The sequence below is a fragment of the Nicotiana attenuata genome, unplaced genomic scaffold, assembly GCF_001879085.1.
Source record: "Nicotiana attenuata strain UT unplaced genomic scaffold, NIATTr2, whole genome shotgun sequence".
Taxonomy (NCBI): domain Eukaryota; kingdom Viridiplantae; phylum Streptophyta; class Magnoliopsida; order Solanales; family Solanaceae; genus Nicotiana; species Nicotiana attenuata.
In genome coordinates this window covers 138,554-151,006 of record NW_017671768.1, presented here as the reverse complement: position 1 = coordinate 151,006, position 12,453 = coordinate 138,554, and the positions used below count along the sequence as shown (strand labels likewise).

Genomic DNA, 12,453 nt, shown 5'->3' with positions numbered 1-12,453 from the left:
TATATATATATATTTGGAAAATATGAGGGAAAAATTGGGTATCAACAGTGACTTTGTTCAACTGCCGATACTCCATGCACATCCTTATCGACCCCATCCTTCTTCTTTACAGACAACACCGGCGCACCCCAAGATGAGACACTAGGTCTAATAAAGCTCTTATTAAGCAATCTTGCAACTGCTCCTTCAATTCTTTCAACTCTGGCGGGGCCTTGCGGTACGGCGGAATAAAAATGGGCTGAGTGCCCGGAGCCAAATCAATGCAAAAGTCAATATCCCTGCCGGGTGGAATCCCCGGTAGGTCTGCAAGAAATACCTCTGGGAACACCCGAACAACTGGTACAGAATCCATGGAAGGAACCTTCGCACTAGAATCACGAACATAAGCTAAATAAGCCAAACACCCCTTCTCGGCCATACGTCGAGCCTTCATATAAGAAATAACCCTGCTGGTAGAATGACCAGGAGTCCCTATTTACTCTAATCGAGGCAACCCCGACAATGCTAAGGTCACGGTATTGGCGTGACAGTCCAATATAGCATGATAAGATGACAGCCAATCCATCCCCAAAATAACATCGAAGTCAACCATATCGAGAAGTAGGAGATCTACGTTGGTCTCTAGACCCCCAATAAAAACCACACACAAAAAATAGACACGACCTACAATAATAGAATCCCCCACCGGTGTGGACATATACACGGTAGCACTCAAAGAATCACGAGGCACAACCAAATATGAAGCAAAATAAGATGACACATAGGAGTATGTAGACCCTGGATCAAATAGAACTGAAGCATCTCTACTGCAAACCGAAACAGTACCTGTGATAACAGCATCAGTTGACTCAGCCTCAGGCTTGGCTGGGAAAGCATAACATCGAAGCTGGGTCCCACCACTCTAAACCAAATCCCTGGGACGGCCTCCTTCTTGCTGGCCTCCACCTCTAGCGGCCTGGCCTCCACCTCTAACAGCCTGACCTCCACCTCTAGCGAGTTGACCTCTACCTCCGTGTCCCTAACCCCTACCTCTAGCTGGTTGTGCGGGCGGTGCCGGGATCATGGCACGAGAATGTCACGACCCATTTTCCATAATAGGTCATGATGGCGCCTAACACCGTTGTCAGGCTAGCCGATGCAGAATGTGATTAAGTTCTCATTATACTTTAGCCAAAGACAGTTATACTAGATTTTTGAATTTAAAGATAAGACCAGTAAAGATCATAAAGTGCTAAAATAGCGATACAACCCCAAAAATAAATGTCTACTACTGTGTATGCCAGAACCTGGTGTCACAAGCTACGGGCGACTAGTAGAATATACACAAAAGAATAATACACTATCCTACTGTCTGAATCAGAATAGACAGAAACAAAAAAGTACAAAAAAGGACTTCTTCGGCTGCGGATCGGCATGAAAGAGAAGCAGCTCACCGTAGAAGTCCCCAAGCGTGCTCATTGATGCACACCAGGATGATGTCCAGATCCACCTGCCTCAAATCCTGTACATTTAAGTACAGAAGCGTAGTATGAGTACATAAACCACATGTACTCAGTAAGTACCCCGTCTAATCTCGAAGAAGTAGAGACGAGAGGTCGACTTGATACTTACTAAGGTCAAGATAATATAATAATAAAGTGAGATATACAGCATGAAGAATTTCCAATAACACAAGTTTAAGAGAAGAGTCATATTCATGTTCTTGACATAATTAAACTACCAGTTTTCCCTTTTTCATATTAAACAAGTGATCATGTCATATCTAAATGTAAGCATGTAAATCATGCACAATCATGCCGAGGTCGACGGCCCGCTCCAACAGAAAATAAATTATGCATTGCCGAGGGTCGACCAACACGAACCATAGATGCATCTATTCTCACCGAGGCGATCGGCCCGGTCCATAATCATCAAGAAAATATCAGGAAAGCACATAAGGCTCAATTACATACAAGGGAATTCCTACCAAGACTCAACAAACTCATAAGTTCACTTTTCATTTCCTCAAGTCTCTAGCAAATCATAAATGATCATATTGGCAATTTAAAACAAGAAATATTCCCCAATTAGACATGACGTGGGTCCTAAACTACCCGAACAATTATCATTATAGTAGCTACGCACGGACTCTCGTCACCTAGTACGTACGTAGCCCCCGCATTTAACAACAATTACTCATTTATAATCCTATGGGGACAATTCCCTCTTACAAGGTTAGAAAGGAGACTCACCTCGCTCCAAAGTGCACTTCCAATGTCCAAGAACGAGCCCAAGTCCTTAATTCGAAGCCGAACAATCCCAAACTAATCAAACGAAGTAAGAACTAGTAAATAAAGGCTTACAAGGTCGAACTCTAACTATTTAGGCAATTTTCTAACCATTAACACAAGTTTCCTAAATTCCGACCCCGGGCCCACGTGCCCGGATTCCGAGATTTTTCAAAGGAAGTTGTTCTCTATCACCTAAGGATCACAAATATATGATTTCTAGTTCATTACATGGCAAATTTTTATGATAAATTCTTAGTTTTATTAAAACCCTAGGTCTAGCTCAAATTCTTGATTTTTACTAAATTTTTGGTGTTTAATCTACCTAATATACATGTATTTAAGCTAAGGATGAAGGGAAATTACTTACCTTACCAAGTTATGTGGAAACCCTCTCTTGGAAGAACCCAAATCGCCTAAGTGTAGAGTGAAAAATGAGAGAAATGAGTTTGAGTTCGTATTAAATGAACCCTTCTGCCCCTAGTTATTTTCGCATCTGCGGAAGTATTTCCGCTTCTGCGGAATCCGCTTCTACGGAATTTGGCCGCTTCTGCGGCTTTTGGGATTTGGGGCTCGACTGCTTCTGCGGTCTGGGGGCCGCATAGGCGGAACCGCTTCTGCGGTCCCTGGGCCGCTTTTGTGGTTTCCCCTGGCCTGCCCCGTCTCCGCTTCTGCGATCTAATGACCGTATCTGCGGTCCCGCTTCTGCGGTCCAAGAACTGCAGATGCGGTTATGACAGAAGCAGCAAGCTTCAGTCATTTTCCAAATTCTAACTTCACTCGAGCCTTGCTCGTTTGACGCTCGGGGCTCCCGTGCCCCGCCCGAACATACCGACAAGTCTGAAATCACGAGGCGGACCTACTCGAATCCTCGAAACACTCAAAACAACGCTAAATTGAGGAATCAACCCCAAAACCAAATGAATCAAATCATTGAACTTCAAGTTCTTAATTCTCCTCCAACGTGTCAAAACGCCCTTAAACTACTCGGATTGACACTAAATTTTACGGGTAAGTCTTAACTGATATTTTGGACTTGTACCAAGTTTCGGAATCGAGATCCGAACCCGATACCTAGGAAAACAATGATTTCTTAGTTTATTTAAATCTTTGAAACTTTAACTTAATAATTTCACATAAAAATTCATTACTCGGGCTAGGGACCTCAGAATTCGATTCCGGACATACGCCCAGGTCCCATATTTTCCCCCGGACCCTCAAAAATTGTCAAATCACGATTCCGGGTCCGTTTTCCCAAAATGTTGACCGAAGTCAAACTTGGCCTTTTTAAAGAAACTTAAAGAAGCAACTAGACTTATTCTTGCTCAAAACTCTTCTAACTTCCGAACCACCCGTCCCCGCAAGTCATAAATTAGCTAAAGAAAGTGCGGGAAGTCTTATTTAAGGGAACGGGTTTCAAAAATGCAAAACGACCGGTCGGGTCGTTACAGAGAACCCTGCTGTTGTGACTTAACACCCATTAATCTCGGACAGGTCCTTCGGATATGCCCATACTCACCACACTCGAAACATATATCCTGATACTGCTGCAGTGGAAACTGAGACTGTCCCTAACGAGTCAACTTACCGCGATAATAACTCAGAAGAGGAGCCGCTCTGATAGGAGCTGTTGGTGCACTATAAGGTGGCTGCCCTGAAGGAGGTACATAAGGACCACGACTCCCTAAAGCTCCATAGGATGTCTGAGCTGCTGAATGAAACGGCCTGGGAGGATGGCCTCTACCAAAGTACCTCAACCTCCAGATGAGGCCCCACTGAATCCACCGAAGTGGCGAGGTCTCTTGTCAGACCCCTGACCACTCCCCTAAGCTAGAACCATCTCAACTCGTCTGGCCAAATTGGCTGCATCCTAGAAGGAAATCTCACTCCCCGTCTCCTTAGCCATTTGCAATCTAATAGGCTTAGCAAGTCCCTCAATAAACCTCCTCACCCTCTCCCTCTCGATAGGAAGTTTAAGAAGAGCATGACGGGCCAAATCAACAAATCTAGTCTCGTACTGAGTGACAGTCATTGAACCCTACTGAAGGTGCTCGAATTGCCTCTGATAGTCCTCTCACTGAGTGATAGGAAGATACTTCTCTAGAAATAGCTGAGAGAACTGGTCCCAAGTAACAGTTGGCGACCCAGCTGGTCTGGCCAAACAAAAATCCCTCCACTATTTCTTGGCGGAACCTGACAGACGAAAGGTAGAAAAGTCGACCCCATTGGTCTCCACTATCCCATGTTCCGTAATACCTCGTGACAACTGTCCAGATAGTCCTGGGTATTCTCTGAAGATGTACCGCCATAGGTAGTGGTAAAAAGCTTGGTAAACCTATCCAGTCTCCACAAAGCCTCAGAAGACATAGTTGATCCATCGTCGGTCTGTGCTGCAACATCTGGCAGAACTACCCCAACTAGCTGAGCTACTGGAGTCTGAAATTGGGAAGCTACCTGCTCCAGAGTGTGAGTAGAGGGAGTTTGTGTTACTCCCCCATCCCAAGAGACGGGTGGTGCTACAGGGAATATGACGTCTTGAGTAACATTCTCCATAAGGCCCACTAGACGGACCAAATCATCTTGAAGTACCGGGGTAGCGATGAACCCTTCTGGAACCTGAGCTGGCCCTGCTGAACGGTCTGGGCCGGAGCCTCCTCATCAAACTCTACCTAAGGCTCCGCCATTGGTGCTGTTGCTCGAGCTCTGGATTGAGCCCTGCCCCTGCCTCGGCTTCTAGAACGGCCTCGTCCTCATCCTCTGCCCCTCGTAGGAGCTGCCACTGGGGGATCGGGCTGCTGATCAGCTGATGAATTAGTACATGTTCTCTCCATCTGCAAAGGAACGAGAGTAGAGAGTTTAATTAGCATTGAGAGATCAAATCGCACGACAGAGAAGAATATAAGTGAAATTGTTCCTAAATTCTGTAGCCTCTAGGGGATAAGCACAAACGTCTCAGTACCGATCCCTCAGACTCTACTAAGCTTGTCCGTGAATTGTGAGATCTAGGCAACCTAGTGCTCTGATACCAACTTGTCACGGCCCGGATTTCCCACCATCGAGACTGTGATGGCGCCTAACATCGCACTCGCTACGCAAGCCAACGTTAGAGTCTTATTCACTTTTTTCCTTTACATTTCATAGATTGGAATTTACAAAGCTAAATCAAACTGAAATAAATGCGGAAGCACATAATTAACCGATTATCTATATACTATTAACAATACCGAAACTATTACCACCCAGAAACTGGTGTCACAATCCACGAAAATACTGTGAATATCTACAAACATTGGTCTGAAAGAAATTACATCTATTTCGAAAGAAAAGAAAACATGAATGTAGAAACACAGGAGGGGACGTTAGGGCCTGCGGACTCCAGCAGGACTACCTTGGGTCTCCTAGATGAAATGTCTACAACCGACCTCTCGATCAGCCACTACCAGCTCCAAAATCTGCACAGAAAGTGCAGAGTGCAGTATCAGTACAACCGACCCCATGTACTGGTAAGTGTCGAGCCTAACCTCTATGACGTAGTGACGAGGCTATGGCGGGGCATTTACAATAAAACATGCATATAGTATATAATAAAGCGAAAAGGAAGTATGGAACAAAATGAAATAGTAACTTGCAGCAAAAATGGATATGGAACCTAGATATCTTGCCAGTACTCCGCTATAACCAATCCTTAGGTGAGATACCAAACTACAGAATAAATTCACAGCAGAAGAAGGATACATAAACAATAAACTGATGCGGCGCGCATCTCGATCCCACCAAATAAACAGTAGCAATATGAACATTCACCCTTATTACTCCGTATCAATCCACCCTTATTCCTCCTATTGCGGCGTGCAACCCGATCCCACCTTACAATAGCAATCCATCCTTATTACTCCTCAATATATCACCATTATTCCTCCTGCTGCGGCGCGCAACCCGATCTCACCAGACAATCACATTTCACCTTTATTCCTCCTCAATATATCACCTTTATTCCTCCTGTTGCAGTGTGCAACCCGATCCCACCATATCACACAGTAAGAATAGAAGTTTCACAATTTGGCTCAAAACCCTCCACAATATTTAAGCCTCAAACCAAAGCAAACAAAAGGCTATACAATTATGGAACTTCATTGAACTAATGCTACACAGCGAGACCAACCAAGATATACCATGAAATATTGGTAACCAACTTAAACCAATAATGTAATACAATGAAACTACTGAATAATTAATACCTTCAATAGATAAAACCATATCTAACAAGGAGCAATTAAATATAGATCACCAATAAGCATGTAACAATTAAGACACGAAGATAATATATTAGGAACGGGGAAGGGAATAGGCTAAACAGATAATTTGGCGGCGCATAGGTACTCGTCACCTCATCTATACGCCACACACATGGATTTTTACATAGCAATTAAGTCGGGGATCCCTAATCCCTCAAGTCAAAGTTAGACCAAATACTTACCGCGATCCACATGTCACTCACTGCTCAATTACCACTTTTACTCTAGTTTCCACCTTCGAACCACTCGTATCTAGTCATAATTAACTTAATAACATCAATTATCGCAAAATAAATAAATTCCAATGCATAATTATAAGTTTCCCAACGTTTCCCCCAAATAGTCAAAAATCGACCCCGGGCCCGCTTGGTCAAAACTCGAGGTTCGGACCAAAATCCATTCACCCACGAGCCCAAATTTGTTAGAATCTGATCCCAAATCGAGGTCTAAATTCCCAAATTTGCAAAATCCCCAATTCTCCCAAAATCCCTAATTTTCTACCATTAAGAACAAGATTTAGGGCTAGAAATCTAATGGGTGTTGACGGAAATCGAAGGAAATGAGTTAAAGAACACAAACCTATGATTTGGTGTTGAAATCCCTCTTCAATAATCGCGCTAGGTTGAGTTCTAATGGAAAAGATATGAAATTTTGGACCATTCCCGTTTTTGAAGTCTGTTTTTAAACACTGGACAGGTCTTTGTCGCGATAGACCTGTTACGATCACGATGCACAGCGGCTAGAAAGGCCTTCGCGTTCGCGAAGAGTTGCTTACATTCGCGGGCCTAGGATCGCGTTCGCGTAGAACAACTCATCGAATTCCCATCCCACCTCCAATACACTATGTGTTCGCGTAAGGCCGGTCACGTTCGCAAAGAGCTAACCCCCTAGTGCTCCGCGTTCGCGACCGAAGTCTCGCGTTCATGTAGAAGAAATTCCTCCCTATCCCAGCTTGCACTTCGCGATCGCGAGAGTGTCTTTGCGATCGCAAAGCACAAAATACCTTAACACCAGAAGCAGCAACTTGTACTAGATTTTCTAAGTGCAAATCATCCTATAGCCTATCCGAAACTCACCCGAGCCCTCGGGGCTCCAAACCAAACATGCAAATAAGTCTAAGAATATAATACGGACTTGGGCGCATGATCAAATTGCCAAAATAACACCTAGAACTACAAATTTAGCACCAAATTGCATGAAATTTTCAAGAAAGTTTCAGAACTTCTATTTTCTCAACCAAAGTTCAGAATCACGTCAAATTAGTCTCGTTTCTCACCAAATTTCATAGATAGGATATAAATGTTATATTAAACCTGTACAGGGCTTCGAAACCATAATACATGCCCGATACCAATGAGTTCAAACATTAATCAAATTATTTAAGTCATTAGATTTTCAGTCTTACAATTTTTATCAAAAAATTATTTTTCGGGCTTGGGACCTTGGAATTCGATTCCGAATATACACTCAGGTCCCATATTTTACTACGGACCCACCGGGACCGTCAAAATACGGGTCCGGATCCATTTTCTCAAAATGTTGACCGAAGTCAATTAAAATTAACTTTTTAGGCCAAATATTATTATTTCATTAATTTTCCACATAGAAGCTTTCCGAAAATGCACCGGACTATGCACGCAAATCGAGGAGAGATAAAAATGAGGTTTTAAGGGCTCGGAACATGGGATCGAGTTCTAAAACATAAGATGAGCCTTTGGTTCATCACACAATGTTTAGTCATGGGTTGCAAAATGTACCCTTGAATTTAGTGAAATCTGTTATAAAGAAAACAGTTATGAAGAAAATTGTAGATGTTGTACAAAAAATTACTTGAATACATATAAAGTGTTATACAATTTGAAAGTTCAAAATACAAAACTTCCTCAAATTATGCAAGAGATTTTTTTGAAATATGTATTTTCCTACTTCTTTCATATGTTTACACCAATATGAAGTTGAGACGTGTTCTTCATTAGTGTCGTTAATAAAAGGGCCTCTTATATAAAAATTCGTGTCTATTAAAAAATTACGAAATACTAAAGTATTTTTAATGCAAATTAAAGACTAGAATAGAAACTCAAACGAAATATTATATATTGAACCTGGCTAAAACTAAGTATAAGCTTAGTTAAAACCAAGGAATTTTGATAACAAACCCCAAAACAGACCAGGGGCCAAAACTACCAACTATTCCAAAAGTAAAAAAAAAGATACAAACTTCCCAACAAAAGTTCACAGAACACTATGGGCCAGGATCTAAAGCAATACTATCAGCAGCAAGAGAAGCAGAATCCAATAAGGCATCATAACCTACGTGTAACGACCCGACTGGTCGTTTTGAGCAAGTGTGCCCGCTTCAGTAGTTTGAGGTCTCGAGCAGCTTCACATTATGTATATTGACTTGTGTGCATGGTTGGATTCGGTTTCCGGATGAATTAGAATAGAATTGGAGGAAGGAACCTAGTTATGGAAGATTAAACAATGAAAATTTGACCGGAATTGGACGTTTGAGTAAACGGCCCCGGAATGGGTCGTAGGTGATCCCAACAGCTTCATATGGTGATTTTGGACTTAGGAGTGCGTTTGGGTTCGGATTTGGAGGTCCGTAGGATAATTTGAGGTGTTTCGGCGAAAGTTGGAAAAGTTGGAGTTTTGACCCATAGTTGACTTTTGTGATATCGGGGTCGGAATGCGATTCCGAGAGTTGGAGCAGCTCCGTTATGTCAATTTGGACTTGTCTGCAAAATTTGGCGTTATTCCGGGTTGAATTGATAGGTTTCGGCATGAGGTTTGATGTTTGAAGATTTGGAAATTTTTAAGCTTGATTTTTGGTTCGATTCGTTGTTTTGTTGTTGTTCTATGTGATTTGAAACCTCGAGCGAGTCCGTGTTAGGTTATATGACTTGTTTGTGTGATTAGACGGGGTTCCGGGAGCCTCGGGTGTGTTTCGGGTGAGTTTTAAGCGAGTCCAGGCATTCCGGAACTTAGAAAATGGACCGGGGAAGAATTTTTAGCGCTGGGCGCGCTCGTCTAGTGTTGGGCGCGTAGAAGTGACAGCGGCCGCGGTCATGAAGATCCGCAGGTCGTCTGTCCAACTTCGGAAGCTCATATCTTTTGATCTACAAGGAATTTGGGAATGATTTAAAAACGAAAGTTGTATATCTTTGAATGTAGTTTTCAGAAACGTATTATAAAAGGCATTTGGACATCTGTAGCAAAAGTTATGTCCAAAATGCTAAGGCCTGTCACTGCAGTCAAAATCCACCGCGGGGGCAATCATTTTTGTGCGGCCAGCATTGGTGGAATCCGGGAGGTGAGCTATAAATACGAGGTTTAGGGTTTTATTTCATATTTTGGCCTAGAGAGCTCGGATTTTGGCGATTTTTCGAAGGTTTTTCAAGAAATTCATCGGGGTAAGTGATTCTAACTCGGATTTGGCTAAAATACATGAATCTATCATTTAATTCATCATTTGATTCGTGATTTGGGATGGAATTTGGGAAGAATTATGAAATCTTTCAAAAATGTAAAAGGATGATTTGAAGGACCAAATGGTATCGGAATTGGATAATTTTTGTATGGGTGAACTCGTATCGGAATGGGTATTCGGTTTTTGTAAATTTTGTCGGGTTCCGAGGTGCGGGCCCGGGGAGTTGGCTTTTGTTGACTTTTCGCAAATTGTATAAGAATCATAGCTTTGTTAATTGGAATTAATTTCTCTTGCATTGTTAGATGTATTCAAGTCGTTTTTGGCTAGATTGAGCCAAGCATTGATGAACTGGAAAAAGGAAAAGCTAAATTGAGTATTGAATTGGCTGGATTGAGGTAAGTATCTTGCCTAACCTTGTGTGGGGGGCTTTCCCTTAGGAATTGAGTCTTCTATGCTAATTGTAGTCCATGCATGCGAGGTGACGAGTGTGTGCTCGGACTTATTTGTGGGAAATTTGCCTATAGGGTTCTTAGGTCCTTATGTGGAAGGTATCCTGATATGATTGGGCTTCCTAGTTGCTTAAATTGCCCCTACATGCTCTATATGACGTTGTTAGCTTACCTCTAATTGTTACGCGTTACATTGACCCTTAATTGCCTTGATTGAAGTGATTGTCCTTCTTGTTGTCTGGATACTTCTTGATTGTGAATTCCTCTATGACTTCGTGCAAATAGGTTACATGTCCAACTGTTGTGGTTGTCGGTGTAGTTCTCACTTGTTTATTATGTCTTGTTGTGTGGTTGGGGTTTCATTGTGAAGTTAATTGTCGATACAAGTTTGGTTATAGCTGATGCCCTTGCCGGGACATATCTGATTCTTACTGTTGGTTCCCTTGCCGTGACGTGTCTATTCTTGTTGTTGACTCCCTTGCCGGAATATTGTTGTTTTCCTTATTATTCTCTTGCCGGGACGTTGTTGTTTCCTTATTATTTCCTGGCCGACATTCTTTTATAATTGATGAAAGATAAAATAAAATAGGAGCGGGTGGTACGCCTACCACAAGATATAATGAAATGGGAAGAAATAATGAAATGGGAGCGGGTGGTACGCCTACCACAAGATATAATGAAATGGGAGCGGGTGGTGTGCCTACCACAAGATATAATAAAATGGGAGCGGNTCTCGGATCTATTCTTCATCACACTGTTGGAACAAAACAAAAATACCGGATGCAACGATATTGAAATATTTGGTACATGAAGCCACGATCTGATAGATATACATCGAAATCTACAATCTACTTAATATAATATAGATATATAATCTAGATAGAAATTAATGATGAAATTAATCTTTGATCTGGAATCAAAGAAAGATAATAAATGGCTCTTATGGTGTGACTTGGAAGAAAGGTTTCTCTGTAGAGGAAAGGAATAACAATTTATTCCTATAATTTTTCCTATAGAAAATCTAGTAACAAGAAGATTTAATCGGAAATATCGACAAATTCTTGTGGAGTCCAAAACAAAAAAATGAAATTCAAAAAAAAATCAACTGCTCCAATTTCATCTCTATCGAATTTTAATATCAGAATAGCGGATATAGTCATGATTCAATAGGTCAGGTCCACTTACTTTTTCTTTTGTTGATTTCTAACCTTTCGAATGGATTTGGTTGGTATAATGGAAAATAGGAATATTCGGTGATTCAAAAAGTGACTTTTCATTATTCAGAAATTCATAATAATGAAAATTGACTAAACAAATGTTCAACTTTATAACTAAGTATAATAATTAAGTATAATGATAATGTATTATCCAGTTAGCTACTTTTTTATTACAAATAAAAATACAATTCTCCCCTCAAATATGAATACTAGATTGGACTTTTACAAAGCCCCTTATCGGATTTGAACCGATGACTTACGCCTTACCATGGCGTTACTCTACCACTGAGTTAAAAGGGCCTTTTTGATTTAATTCCGGAATTATTCACTATGTGGATAAAATATCTATATGTACATATATTATAAACATAATTTAATTTATATTATGTAAATGGGACTTCTTGAACATCTTAAGTGTATTTGTAAGGACATTTGGTATAGTATATCATGGGGATTTTGTTGTTAAGAGTGAGATGGAAAATATGTGGGTACAAGGTGTCGTATGTGCTGAAAGTTCGAAAGTTGAGATTATGATATGAGAAATCGAGGATTGAAATGGTCGAGATGGTGTACTAAACTTAATGGGAGTGATTGAGTTGACATTGTTTCTTTAGTCCGATACATTCTTACTTGTCTCTGTCTCTGCTATATCAGTGTTGAATTGTTTGGCTTATCTGATTTACGTGATCTCCGTTTGTTACTATTTGTGTTCTCCCTTTATTGTTTTTACTGTTTGTACCTGGATTTCTCTCCACAGTTGGTATTACTTCGTTATCTTTATCTTGATGTTTATTA

At 41.2% G+C, this 12,453-nt stretch overlaps 1 non-coding gene across 1 annotated transcript; it reads right to left on the bottom strand.

The window, feature by feature from the left end:
* Window positions 1-11,886: 11,886 nt before the first annotated feature.
* On the bottom strand, window positions 11,887-11,958 carry TRNAT-GGU. Its single transcript has one exon. It is a non-coding gene; the product is annotated as a tRNA-Thr (tRNA).
* Between the last annotated feature and the right edge of the window lie 495 nt (window positions 11,959-12,453).